This window comes from Poecilia reticulata, linkage group LG11, assembly GCF_000633615.1.
Source record: "Poecilia reticulata strain Guanapo linkage group LG11, Guppy_female_1.0+MT, whole genome shotgun sequence".
NCBI classification, from domain to species: Eukaryota; Metazoa; Chordata; class Actinopteri; order Cyprinodontiformes; family Poeciliidae; genus Poecilia; species Poecilia reticulata.
The window spans coordinates 17330001-17345380 of NC_024341.1; the positions used below are offsets into that span (position 1 = coordinate 17330001).

Genomic DNA, 15380 nt, shown 5'->3' on the forward strand with positions numbered 1-15380 from the left:
ATTCTTTTCAATAACAAATACTACAAAAAATTATCGTATTTTCTTTTCCTTGCATAGACAAAGTTTCTTTATGTAGCTCTGACTGCATGCGCACAACAAAGTCCCTGCACTAAAAAAAACTTTCTGCAAACTGCTTCAATTAGTGCAAAATTTCAAGAAACAAATGCTACATTCTCAGTCAGAAATAATAAAACTTTATCCTGAGTAAATAAAGTAAATGTAACAAGTTTGACATAAAATCAGAGATGACTGCTGAGAGTCCTAAGATTGTCAACAAACTGAAACATTCAGATTCACACGGGACATATATTTATCACCAAGTATAAGACTTAAACGCTAAGGAAACTAAAGAAATTAAGATAAAGATGAAAAAAAAGTTCTTCCTAAAATAAAACAAATCTAAAACTTGACTACTTAAAATCACAAATTTTGTCAATTTCAGATATATATATTTTTTTTTTGACATAAAAATGCATAAATATGACCAACATCTCAGCTGAATTGTTGTTTTGTTTGTGAGAGAGATGCTAATCTGAGCTCTGACCTACATTAAAATCTAGTCCAGATGTTTCCTGAGCATCTGTGCAGGGCAGCTTCCCAGAGTTCATCACTCTGTCCTTCGTATCGTTTGATGTATCCAACATGGCGAACGGTCTGTGTTTTCTGCATCCAACCAAACGATGTGAGCTGATTTCTACCAGGTTGTTTTGTTTGAGATCTTTTCTTCAGCTTCAATCGTTGAGCAGTTTGTTGTAAAACTCCTCCGGATCAGAAACCTTAGGGGGGGGAGTAAAAGGATTTAAATCGTTAAAAGCTGTCAGCCAATAAGATTTCAGTAAATACCATTTTGTGCATGCTTCTAAAAAGTGATGCATCATCAAATGTTTTAATTTTTATCATGTAAAACCCCATAAAAGCTGAATATTCTTATACTCTTTATAGAGGTATTATTCATCAGAATCAGGCAGTTCCTCTGCACGATGCGAAAAATATACAAATCGTAGGAATGTTTCTTCAACTCGAGGGGAGGTGTTTTTTTAATGTTGTTACTGCAATACGTTGAATTAGGTTAGCTTCTTTTGCTTGCTTATAAAAATGCTAAACCACAACATTATGCAGCCACCACCGTGTTTCACTGTGGGGATGATTTGTTCAGGGTGATGTGAAATACAGCTCTCGAAAACTGAAGAGTTCACTGCACTGAACCCCATTAAAAACCTCCTGGTTATTCCTCCAAATGTTGATTAATGAACTCTTCTTGAGTTAGTATTGTTGTTTCTAAATGAAGATCAACTTGTTGTCTTTGCATTATTTGAGGTCTGAAAGCACTGCATGTTTTTTGTTATTTTCTGCAAATAAATACTAAATTTTTGCTTGTAATTTCAGAGACATGTTGTCAAAAGTTTATAGAATAAAAGAACAATGTTCATTTTACTCAAACATATACATATAAAAAGTTAAATCAGAGAAACTGATCATTTTAAGTGGTCTCTTAATTATTTCCAGAGCTGTATATGTAGGGCTGAAAAAAATCAGATTAATTGCGATGAATCAATTATTGAAATAATTGTCAACTAATGTATTAATTAATTGTTTATTGTTGTATGCACACTCTGGAAAAGGCCATTTGCTGAAAGAACAACAAATTCAGAGCAGTAATTAAGTCAAAACTGGATAAAATCTATACATTTTGCAGTAGAGATGAAGAAAATATATTTTCTACCCAGAACTCCTGAAGCAGCTTCAAATGCTTTAAAATAATTTCCTATTAAGCACCTTTTGCTATCCAGTTATTCACGGTTTAATCCAAGAAATGGTCAACAGATTTTCTCTACTGACGTAAAGTGAAGAAAGCTTTTCATATGTTAGAAGTATTTTTTTAGCTGTAGATGCATCCTTGGCTACAAATCATCAAAAAATTCACTAAAGGAATTCTGTTACTGCATTTTAGGTTGTTTATTTACACCTTTTAGTGTATTTTTAATATTGCATAAAAACGCTTTAAGGTTAAATAAAAAATTAGCAGAAAGTGACAATAGATTTATCCAATTAATTTATCGTATTAATAAACAAAAACTAACTTGACAGCGTAATTTCGTTTTGCAACAAAAAGGTGCAACATACCAAAATTTTGATCAAATTTAATTGGACATTTTACTGGTCCATAAAAAAAAAAAAAAATATATGTGTGTACGTATGTGTGTGTATATATATATATATATATATATATATATATATATATATGACTTGAATTAGTCTCCCTGCAAAAACACAACATCTTACCAAGTATTTTTCATCTCGTTTCTTCTGCAAATACCTTGAATGAAGACAAAACTAATTTAAAAGTAACTTGGCAACAAGATATAGACGCTTGTTTTAAGTAAATAATTTCTTGGTATTGGTGAAAAAGGAATGAAAAGTTCCTTTCCATTGGCAGATTATTCCACTTGTATGGGGGAAATGTTTTGTTTTAAGTAAATCTACCTGCCAGTGGAGCAATAACTTTTTCATCAAATTAAGGAATTATTTACTTAAAACAATCTTCTATATCTTCTACAAGTTAGTTTTGACTCATTTCAAGTGTAATAAGATATTTGCACTAGAAGCAAAACTAAAAGTATTTGGTAAGATTGTGTGTTTTTGCAGTACTTTGTTGTCAATGCAGGGTTTCCCACAGTGCATTATAAGCCTGGTGGGCCACCAGGCTTTACTTGTGCCCCCACCAGGCTTAGCATTGCTTATTTATTTTAGTTTTGTTTTTTGTTTTTTTTAAATCATTGCCTTTTTTTAAGATTCTATAGTTGGTGTTTAAGTATTAATCCTGAAGTCTTCCAATAATGCTTAACTATCGAGTGATATTTAAAAATTTCCTGTAAACTTTAAACATTTTTAACTCAAAAACATGCCGGCCGGCTGGACGTTTTCTGGAAGAAACCCTGCAATGTTACTCTTTACATTGAAGGAACGAGCAATTCAACTTAAAATATATTTATTGTTGAATTACTGAAAGTAAAACTTGCTCAGAGGTTGAATCATGGTGGGATTGATTATTGGAATCAATCGTTCCCCTGGAAACAGACTTGGCAGCTGTCTTGATTTACCACTGGTTTGGTCTGGAGTATCTGCACAGTTGTGTAAAAATCCAAGTTCTCTAGATACAAAAATCATCCAAACACACAGCCGGATTGTGTCTAGTCTTAATTTATCCCTGAAGCTCATGTCAGTGTTCGATATGTTGTCTCCTAATAATGTGAATGCCCTCAGTCAAGACGAGGTGAAATATGCCCCTGCCACCCCCAAAAACAACCAAACTCCACAGCAGCCAGTCTAGACACAAGCTGCTCTTCAAATCATCACACCTCCTCCTCCTCCCTCATCCCGCCATCATTGTCTGAGCCCCCAGTGTTTTTTTCCCACGCTTTATTTTTCTCTGTCCTGTTTGCAGCCGAGGAGAAAGAGGAGAGGGGGGAGATGGGGTGGCCATGGAAACCCCACATTGGTGTTTCCCCTGATTGGAGTATGCAGTGACTAATTATTCAGTGCATATGCTTAAAAAAAACAATAAAGCAGGACGTATTGAGATGCAGAGCGTCGCACGGAGTGTGATTAGCATACGGAGCAGAAAATCCTCCTTTTAAGGAAGGCAGACCACTTTCATGAACATTAGTGACTCAAATTATCTTTTTAGGCAAAGAGAGAAAGTTTAGTACTGTGGGATTTGATTAGAAAATCAATTAGCTTAATTAAATCCATTAAGTTTGGATCCATATATATCTCAGGAGGCTAGTTTCCATTTTAGTACATGTATATACACAGACACGAAGGACATACATAAACTAAAATGAGATGTTTACAATAATATGATATACTCTGAATGATTCAGATTAATTTAAGGAAACAAAATATAGTATAAATTCATTTAAATTAAATTAATTCATTAAATTTATAGCAGAAATTTTCTAACTTACAGAGAAAATGTAAGACATTGATATAATAATTAAATGGGAATATAAAAAGTGTAAATTTATTCTCACTCCTTTTCAAACATGTACTGTAGCCAAAATGACTGATTATGTTACCAGACATTGTTTTTTGTGTACTCTGATCTGCTGTACATATGTACATATCTATATGTATTACTCGCATATAGATGTAACATATATATGTACATATAGGGTACAAAAGGAGGGGTTAAGTTAACAGAGGCTGGTATTGTTTACCAATCTCCGTCGTCCATTAATCAGGACGATCCGGCTCTAATTGGCGTTTTGGTTAAGCTGCTCTCCAGACCCCGGCTCCCTCCGCTGGCCTAAATAATGGCGTTACGCCACAAGTGCCGCCACACATTGGGGAGGACAATGTGCTGCTTGTCTGAGGGTCCAGGACAGGATCCCCACCCTCTCGTCTTTGCCTCCTTTCTTAGCTCCCCCCTGCACCCTCCAAAATAAACCTCATACGCAAACACAAAGAAGGCCTCACACTATTGAGATCTCTCCATCGCAGGCTCCTTCTCCTCGTCTGTCTGCCTCCCCCTCCTCTCATTCCCACACCCCTCCATCATTCTGCAGCCCGTTTAGCTTCTCAACCAGCAGTTGCATTTATTTGGCTCAGTAGTCAGGTAAAAAGAAAATCTGAATTTCTATACAGTGATTTATTTTACCTTTTTAAGCACAAGCAGCTGCCTTTAAGGAAAACTTCCAGTGTAGAACGGTTATCGGAAAACAACACGCATGCACTGCAGGTCCATGATAATCATTTTATGGTACTTATAGATGGAAGCACTGCAAAAACACACAATCTTACCAGGTATTTTTAGTCTAGTTTCTAGTGCAAATATCTTATTACACTGGACACAAATCAAGACTAACGTGTAGAAGATATAGGAGCTTGTTTTAAATAAATAATTCCTTAATATTGGTGATAAAATTATTGTTCCATTAACATATAAATTTACTTATAAAGAGACATTTTCCACATAAAAGTGGAATAATCTGCCAATGGAACAAGAACATTTTCACCAATATTAAATAATTATTTACTTAAAACAAGCTTCTATATCTTGTTAAATTAGTTTTAAATTAGTTTTGTCTTAATTCAACTGTAATAAGATAATTTTCACTAGAAACGAAACTAAAAATACTTGGTAAGATTGTGTGTTTTTGCAAGGTAGATGGATAGATAGAAGACTTTATTTTTTGTCATTTCTGTCTCCCACATATCACTCTTATACATAAAAATACTTAAAACATTAAAAACTTAAATGTCTTCTGTACCCATATGCAGCTAAACGAAGGTAAATAAAAGTAAATAAGGTTAAAAACAAGAGTAGTGACTCTAGTTGCTGCTGGTGTGACTTAATTTATTTTATACAGATCTGGAAAAACTTAAGAGCCCACTGCACTGAACCTCATTGAAAACCTCCTGGTTATTCCACCAAATATTGATTTCTGAACTCTTCCTGAGTTCAAACATTAGTACCTTTGTTTCTAAATGAATATTAAATTGTTTTCTTTGCATTGTTTCAGGTCTGAAAGCTCTGAATCCTTTTGTTATTTTGACCTTTTCTCATTTTCTGCTAATAAATATTAAATTTTTACTTGTAATTTCATAGACATGATGTCAGTAGTTCATAGAATAAAAGGACAATGTTCATTTTGCTCACACATAGCAAAATGTGAGCAAAATTTTGCTCACATATAAAAAGTAAAATCAGAGAAACATATAATTTTAAGTGGCCTCTTCATGTTTCCCAGAGCTGTAGATCTAAATTTAACCCAACAGCAAATGATTAAAGATTAAAGCCAGGCTTGATGTTATTTAGACAAAATGTAGTATTTATTCAAATAAAAAAAATGATTTCTTCACCTATTCATAAGAATCACAGACCCACACAATGCAGCTCATAAAATGTCATAAAATAAGTAATTTGTTGAGTTTCTCTACTAAGAGAAAATTTCAAGTTTATTTTTAAAAGTGGGACGTAGTAAATACATGAACTTACAGCCAGGAAGCTAGTTTCTATTTTTCCTCATTGTTTGGTTGAAATCAATGTTGCATTTATATAAATATATATATATTTTTGTATACAGCAGCAGACGGGTGGGTACTGGTATCATGCTGAGGATTTAAAATGTTTCCCTTCATATTGTTTCTTCTGCGTCCACTGCCCCACCCCCACCTGTTGCTGCACATCGCTAGTCACCTTGGAAATGTTTCTGTGAGTCTAAGGTGTTTTATCTGAGCAGATTGGACTAATTAACCAGCTGGTAGCTTGTTAAACTGCAGGTTTTATTCTATAAAGAGTAGATAAAAATGTTTATATTCTGGATCATAAGAAGGAAACTATACCACTAAATTTGTCAAGTGTTTTTGTTTGAGTTGATAAGTAAGAATAATGGATTGATTATAGGTGATCAGCTCAAAAGAACAACAAAATGAAATGATACAGATGTCATTATTATTACTTTGACAATCAATTTGCAGTTTTTTTAATCAGTTATAAGAATAATGGTGTTTTTCCATTTTATTAGGTCACATTTTTGTTTATAATTATAGTGAGAATCTCGTATTTCTCCATTCTGGAATTTGATTTCTAGATATTTTGGGTCTGAAGGAGCATGAAGAATGAAAACACATTTATATGTCTGAACTTTATTCACTTTAGCTCTATAAATGTTGCATCTATCTATTTTTTCATCCATCTCTCTCTCCATCCGTGTCGCTGCCCATCCCTCCATTAATTTATCTATGATCCATTTATTCATCCACACATCCAGCCACTCGTCTGGTTTTTATCCATCCATTGTGTTTTTGTCCATGTATAAAACCTTCCATAACTCTTTGAATTCATTAGCTGTTTTAGTTCAAGTTTAAAAATTGGTTTGCAAAATGAAAGTGACTGGAGGTCAAATACTCTACAGGCCAACTGAATTGTTTTTACTGTGCATACTGGGATTTTTTTTGTCCTTGCATAAATTAGGCTCTCAGATTTGTACCAAAACGTGTCGCAGTTTCTTCGTAAAACCTGATGCTACGTCGACTGAACCGAAGATTTAAGCTAAAACACATTTCTCATGTGAGAACGGCTAAGTCTGATTACAAGTGGAGATTTATGAACGCCGCTGTGTTGCTAATTACGACTCCCCGCGTACGTGTGGGAGGGTTTAGCTTGTTTTTTTTTTTCCCCTCTATTTCATCAAATCAAGATGCCGGCCGGCACGCTCATCTGGAATTAAAAGCTCCACATGCAGAAATACCGCCAGTTGTGCTAATTGCAACTCTTTTGTAATTAAAAACACTGAAACAATTTAATTAACGAGACTTTTCCCGGGCATCGCCGTTAGAATCCCGATCAGCTGCAGCGAGACGACGGGCACGGCGGCGGAAAGTGGCGCAGTTGCCCTTAAAAATGCCACCTCTTCGACATTAAGATGCCGCCGGCTGGCTGCACAGTTTTCTCCTATCTCATCCCTTCCTGCACGTCTCTGGGGGGGCGGCGGTCTCTGCAATTAACACGCAGGCAGTAATTAACACCGTCTCGAGGCGACCAATGGCGCGGAAAGGATGAGGGCATACATGAAGTGGGGGAAGGTGCAGCGCCGGCTTGTCCACGTTCCCCGTTCAGCTGCCATTTTGTGCCAGTCTTAGCACCTAAGATGGTGGCGGCACTGTGACTTGCCATGCGGGAGAGGAGGACAAACTGGCAAGGGAGGGGTCAGAGACGAGGAGGATTATGGGATTGAGGAAGGAGTCTTTTATTTTCATTCTTCTAGTTGGTGCATCACTACCAAGACGGCGAGGGGGGGGAAGAGAAGGAGGCATGATCGTCACATCGCTGCCCTACATGCACATTCAGGAGGAACTCTCCCACTCACAAACATGGCAGAGGAAAAAAAAACAAAGTCACAGGAGGGAAACACAACTCCACATGTCGGTCTGTTCATTAAAAAAATTAAATAAAACGTCCAAATGTACACACGGTGCCCCATGCATGAGCAAACACACACATTCGCACAAACAACCAACACAGCCGTTCTCATGGTATGGTCTGCCCCTGAGCATGCAAATGACATTCATTATGCAAATGCATACAAATCAGAGCCAACCATCTGAGAATCTGAGCTGAGGAAAAAAACACAAAGAATGAAATTAAATGAATGAGGGGGGAGGAGGGAAGTACAGTCCGGTCAACAGAAAATGGATTATAACCTGCTTCATTAGGACACAAACTAGCTTAAATCTCGGTTTTACACTGATAAAAATACTCACACTTTGTCTGCTAATCAAGCACTGATTTTATATAGCAGCTGGATAAACCTTACAGCATGTTGAGTGATGTTGCGTTCTCTTACTCTCACCAGTTAACACCGTTTAATGTGACCCTCTAAGAGCTTCAAATTGGGAGGAATTGAGCTCAAAATGTGCCTGAAGGGTCACGTAATTAATACTGAGTTTGTTTCTTTTTCACGCGGTTTTAATGGCGCCTTTGAGTTTCTTCGGTTTTTTGTTATTTAGATGTCCTTTTGTTGTATTTTTTTGATTCCACAAAATCACCTGCAAAAAAAAAAAAAGGCTTACAGTGGAGTGGAGATGCTCCAAACGAGGCAAAGTGCTGCTAATTGCCTTTTCGCGGTGGTCTTTGTTTTGTCTCCACCTCTGCCTCTGCAGGACGCGCTCTCTGAAACCCAACAAGAGCTGCAGTCTCATTATGTGCTTTTATGAAGGCTGCCATAAAAGAAGCCAAACCCTGATGAGTTTGGATTAATATTCATGTGGGGGTCGGGAGGGGGATGAACGTGTAAACACACGGCCCTTATGTGCAGGAGCCTGAAACATGCATGAATCTGCAGCAGTTTGCTGCTAAATGCAGAAAGATATCGCAGCAAGTTACCAGACTGAGGTTTTATAAAGGCCACGGCTTCAAAAACAAACGTTCCCCCCAGAGGAAGAATCGTCTCTAACATGATGGAGAATAGAGGCACACACCCTCCCCTCCCACACCTGTTGCTGGAGAGAGTTACACTCAGTCAGTGGAACAAGCTCCTCCTTTTTCACCGATCCATCCAGGTTTGACTAATGTATATTTTACCATTTTTATGTTTGCCTCTCTTTAAGGTTATCCTGATGCAAAATAAATCACTGAAGTTGCTGTTTATGTGTTTTGATAAATATAATAGTAGTTTTAAAGTTATTTTAGCTGATCAAATACTGAAATCCAGATGGTAGTTTCTTAGTTTTTGTTAATGAAAGAAAGTATTTAAAAGGAAAGACCAACCAGCAGCTTATAAACACCAATATTAAAGTTAGAAAATACTGAAATAGTTATATTTTAAATTGAACCTAAGCATCATCAGCAGTTAGCAAGGCATTAAACTGGTAAATAATTGTTTACTATGTACCAAGACGAGGGCTGCCCACTTCCTACAGACTGAACACGACAATAAACGGTAGAGCTGATGACGTTTTTGTTCCTGAGCATTCATGCCATCCCTAAACGGAAAATGCCCTGGGCAGAAAGCCATATCAAAGCTATTATAGCTCTCTGTCAGTTTATAAAAAGTATAATCACAGAAACTGTTCATATTTTTCTCAATAAACATGTTGGTGGATGTTTACCTTTCTGCTTAAGTCTGTGTATCAGAATAAAAATTATTTTAAATTACACATTTAAATTTATATTGTGATTTTAAGTGTTTTATTCATGGGGCACCAGTGGGAATAATTACTGCTTTTGTTTTGTGAGTTAAAGAAATTTGATTTTTGCCATTGTGTTTTACTATAGCAGCAGGACAGGCCCATTTCCACGTTACATTTGACAAGTATTTCAAATATTTCAAATACAAAATCAATTTAATTCTGAAGAAAAAAAAAGATTTAAAATGGAAAATTGTTCAAAGTACAAAATATCTAGTACTGAATGTCTTCAACTGCATAAATTATAAAAACTGTATTAAAGTGTAAAAATATACATGCCATGCTTTCTGGGACTTTTCTGGAAACATGGGATAAAAATATTTGTATTTATTTTTGAATTAGACGATTCATTAATCTGAAAAGAATAATCCCTGTGATTAGACTCTGAAATGATGATTTGTAAAGTAAGCATTCCTGAAATCTAAAAAAATACTTGACACCAAAAATGTTTTAATATTTCTGTGAATGTGACTCTTACTTTTGTGATTTTTTGTAATGTTTTATCTCAATTTGCCATAATAAAATGTGTTCTGATTACCTTTTCATTTTAGTGACTCTATTTTTAACATTTTTCAAGAACAGCGGATCTGTGAGGCTTGAAATCACTCATAAGTGTTTAGTTTGAATTTAATCTTTTATATAAAAAAGAAATGAGCACACAGATGCTAACCCACAGAGTGAGTTTGCTCTTTTTAATCCCAGTTATTGTCTTTTCGCCCACAGCGAACACAGATGCGTCCCTCCCCTCTGGTAAAATCGGCCCTTATGTAACAGCATCATACCTTCACATCATTGGTTAGCAGCAGCTGCCGTCCACCTCCAGCCCGATCCGCTGCTCTCTGGGCTCAATTTCCGTGCCGTTTTCCTTCTTCCTGTGCAGGCGTGTAATGGGATTCTTGTTACTTTCGGTTATCTAGCTTTATGAAGAATGTACGTCACTCATACAGCTAGATAACCAAAGATAACAGACAACCCCTCAAGCCTGCAGCGATGAATGTGTGACAGAAACCTCTGGATGCTCCTGGAAGGACAAACGGCCACAGAAAGCAGAAGACATCAGGACTAATTCACCAAAACAAAGCAAAGCTAATTTACTCTGGAATATGTGCCAACCAGCGGGCAGAGGTGTAAATTAAGATAGTAATGGTCTCAGGTTATATATGTGGAGTTTTAACACAGACGACTGATCACATGGTGATAAACGCATCCTTGTGAAATTGCTTTAACAAATAAAAAAAAAACATCTCTAAAGATTCACAAGGCGAAGCTGCTGGGAAAATGCATCCTCTAAGCAATTAAATGTCATGCAAGTGAAATTTGAATTTTATTGCAATTCAATGCAAAACCCTCCAGTAAAAATCTGATTTAGAAAAAAAAACAGCAACATTTTAATGAAGTGGATAAAGTAGCAATACTAAATTTTATAAATGCTCTAATTCTACAGGAAGTGTAAATCTGTACTTATAATAATAGAAAAATAATAAACATTACACACTATTGTAATCAACTTCCTGATGTACTAGTTTAAACTAATTCCAAGAAATTGAAATTAAAAAAACCTAAAGTGTTTCAAACATGTTAAGATAATTTTTGGAAGTAAAGAAAATATAAATTTTTGTACTATGTGATGCAGTTGGGGAAAAAATTATATTACAATTATTGCTGGAAGAAATTAGAAAAATAAACTTTATTTCAATGTGTGAGAGGGAATTAGTATTTTATTACAGCTTTTATTAAACACAGACTTTTATTCATTTTTTTATTGGCTTTCTTTTGGGTTTAAGTGGAGATGAGAAGCCTAATTAACACTCTACATTATCACAGAGATAATTATTCTTTCTTTACAGTGTGGTGGAAACAGGCCACTGATCCCATTCAACCCCACAGGCTGAGCAGATTAATGCCAACAGAAAACATTAAATACATATATATTTATGAAGGGGGAACATATCTTATTTTGCAGCTGCTTCCCTTTAATCACTGTTTGGGTTTTTGCCAGAAACGGCCATTGCTGCAGATCAATTCTCTGCGTCACGTCTCCAGGCCATGACGCACTCTAAAGGCTTTTATTCGCTCAGACAATTTCTCTCTTTTTTGTAGAACTCCAGTAAAGTTTTTCATTCATTTTATGTTTTTTATTATTATTTTCATAAATGTATTTAACTACATGCTTTCTGACGTACTTATTTATTTGGCGTTGAATATTTTTTAGATTAGACAAAAAAGCGACGTAGATTTGTCTAGTGTGTTTTTGATAAACCTTTTGGTCTTCATCAATTCTTTCCTTATTTTTAGCTTTATTGAAATAACTTGTATATATATTTCTTTGTTTCCTTTGATTCTACATAACAAACGCGGTATGGTAATAAAGTGTTTTCCGTGTCTTTTGTTTGAATAAATGTAAAGTTTTTAGTTTTTAAGGCAGCGGTAGAAACGATCCCGACAGGATTTAGCAAACATTTCCAGATTGAAGTTCTTTCACCGCCTCATTTCTGAGAAGTTTGCGCCATAATGCAGCGAGATTGTGGAAATGTCTGTCAATCATATATTCACCTGGAGATTTGAAGGATGTCTTGATCTTCAGCTCTACAAAACCAATAATAATTAATAAAAATGATTAAACAAATATGGTGCGCCGGAAAATAGTTACACGTGGCTTCATCCACGTGAATTTCTGGGTTTCGGCGGAAATCTCCTGGGATGATGGGAACTCTGGTAAAAGCTGAGCAGGTTGTATCGCTCTGCAGTTTCCGTGACTCTGCAGATGATGCTGCTGCTGCTGCTGCAGACTCACAGCGACGGGCCCCTTCTCCATCTCAAACATGCTGTGCGTCACAGCGCATGGCTCAGCTGCCAAAATCTGGATTCTTTGCCCATCTTTGGACTTCAAGGGACATTTCACGGTAGAAATCACATATTTATGCATGGAGTAATCGAGTTAAATCTCTGGTTTCCTTGTTTTGCGTAAAGATTTTGTGATGAAGCAAAAGTACACAATAACAGAAAAATAACCTAAAATTATCTCAAAACTGATGGGAAATAAGCAAAGCTTCACTTTAAAATGATTCTTACCCAAAAATGTAACATTTTAAGTTGATATTTATATACAAAAAATAAAAGTACAGCAGAAGTAGGCTTGAACTTCCAAAAAGATTAAACAGGCCTTAGGTAAGAGCCCTCCATAATCTCAGCCTGCAGGAAGACCTGCTGCTGCTGGACGCACAAACCAAAATCATGCCTTACATTTCTTAGCCTGTTCGTAATGTAGGCTAACTCTTGGTATGCAGAGTTGGCCGGATACATTAGTAAAATGCTGTGAAAGGTGAGCAGGACAAACTCTATGCAGCATGAGGGTCATAAATCTTGGAAAAACCCCGCTGTGAAGTTGAGATGCACAATAAAAACTGTCACATGTGTCTCTTTACACATGGTGGATCATGGACTTATGTAACGCTCGAAACAGTAATAAGAGCATATGGCAGATCCTGAGTCGGTTTTGCTTGGATAGATTCAGGTTCATACCATTTGAATCTGCTAAAACAACAACAGCATCTAAAGTAAATAACCGGATTTCTTTCATGTGGCTTTCTAAAAATTTGCTAAACGTGGCGCAAATAAGGATATTTGCATCCGGTGGCGCTATTTATTGCGGTTATCATTTAACAACTGTGTTGTGTTGAAGCTGCAGATCTCCAAACAAACGTGTTTGCAGCCACAAGTGAAGCTGCACGTCTCTTGCTGCTGACATCACATGATGCTCGGAGTCTTTATCTCAGATGCTGCTGCTGCGCACCATGCATGCATCTCTAACTCATCTCAACACGAACCCGCTTCCCTGGAAACAAATCCGGATCAGATTTATTCAGTAAATCTCCACCTGATCCACATCCGGAGCCAAAGATAATAAACGATACACATATTTTTTATTTAGCTCAGCTCGGAATACTTAAAGGGCAGCTGCAGCTTTTTATTATTATTATTATTTTAATATATATTTCCAGACGAGGTCAGAGTGTTGATAAATAATGTTTTTAAAGAGGAAGCATGTCTTACTCGTTCCTCCTCGGGGGCTTCAGGGCGGGCTTTTAGGGGGTCCTCCTTGTAAGCGGCGGTCCCTCCGGGTGTGCGGCATGCTGGGAGCCAAATGAGCGCGTTCATGAGCTTTGTGGCGACGACGCATCGTGACGTCCCAGCCGGCGCAGTCCATTTATGCTCCTGACGGGTCCATCCTCCGCGTCCACAGCTCCGGTCCTCCCCGCTGCTAACGCGGGGCTTGGAGCCGCCCTCTCGCCCCGGACAGCTACATCTCCACCAGCGATGTCTCCCAAAGTGACTCAACGTCTCGTTTGTCCAAATTCATATAGCTGCGTCCAGAGGAAGACCACACCCCCATGTGGGTCGGTGAGGTAACACTGTTCCCACCCTCTCAGCTTTTTTTTCTTTTTTAATTTATGCAAAACGAAAGATGCCATTATAATACGGACCGTAAGGCTGGCAGCGCTGCTCACGACCCCCAACAGACGCATGCAGAAGTGCATCAACCATGCATGCCTCTGACTCTAAAGGTCAAATATCCTCATTTTTTTATTTTCATATTGTCCAGTCTACCAACTCCCAGTAGTTAAATCAATTTCCATTAAATAAGTTAAATTTATTCAGACTGATAGTCACCAAACATGTGTTGCATTTGTTTGGTAATACTGTAGGATTTACGCTTATGCAAGTTATACTTTTTATAACATGTTTTCTCTTGGTGAAATGTCTGTCTGACATAAAACATCATCAAGTGAACAAAACTCTCTTGAAACTGAATTTTTGAGACTAAGAAAACTGAAACAATTATAAATCTTTCCAAACTTTTCCAGTCTGTAATGTGGCTGATATGTAACCAACATCTGTTTGAATGAAAACCTGGTTGCAGAAGTTTATTGGAAGATATTTTAGTTTAATTTCAGCATTTGTTCCTCATTAGTTCACACCAATTACATAGTGGAGGTTGTTAACATAAGTATTTTCACATAAAGCAAATCTGTACAAAAGACAATAATTTTTCTGTCATTTAATCGTTTCATCCATCCATCCATCAACTATGCACCACATTTTTGCTCATTCCCACTTTATTTATCCAAAAAGAAAGTTAAATCTTATCTTAACTCATCCAACTTTCTCCAGAGTCATGAATGGTGATAATGCTGTTAGCAGGAAGGATCTCCTGCAGCAGCCAGTCTCGCAACATATCTGAAGAGGCCTCTGACTGAAGCATGTTGCTGCATGACAGTTTCATAAAATGACAAGCTGGCAGCTCATTATTCAGGCAGCAGAGACGATATTTCACAATAACTTGTCCTGACACCATCAGCTGTTGGAAAGCACTGCTGCTAATCCGCCTCATTTGCTCCTACCACTGCTTTTTAAATCTCTATCCAGCCAGAAGAGTTAGCTTGAACTTCCTTCTTCTCTCTGCTCTGCATCCATGAAGTCTCCTCTCCAACTCATCTGGGATTTGTGGTGTTAGTTCAGATATTATTTGAGCTCCTGAGCTAATAGCCTTCGGGCTGTAAAAACAATACCTCGTTACCATGGTTACACATTATAGCAAATGTCCGAAAGTAAAAAAGTAAAAGCAAAAAGTCTTTCCAGCTGCACGGCGTCCAGAATAACCAGTCAAGAGCAGCTCCACAACTCCT

At 37.0% G+C, this 15380-nt stretch overlaps 1 long non-coding RNA gene across 1 annotated transcript; it reads right to left on the reverse strand.

The window, feature by feature from the left end:
• Positions 1-451: 451 nt before the first annotated feature.
• Positions 452-14012, reverse strand: LOC103472497 (uncharacterized). Its single transcript, XR_534869.2, has 3 exons — positions 13747-14012; positions 10476-10714; positions 452-776 (listed from the first exon to the last, which is right to left on the reverse strand). It is a non-coding gene; the product is annotated as an uncharacterized LOC103472497 (long non-coding RNA).
• Positions 14013-15380: the final 1368 nt, after the last annotated feature.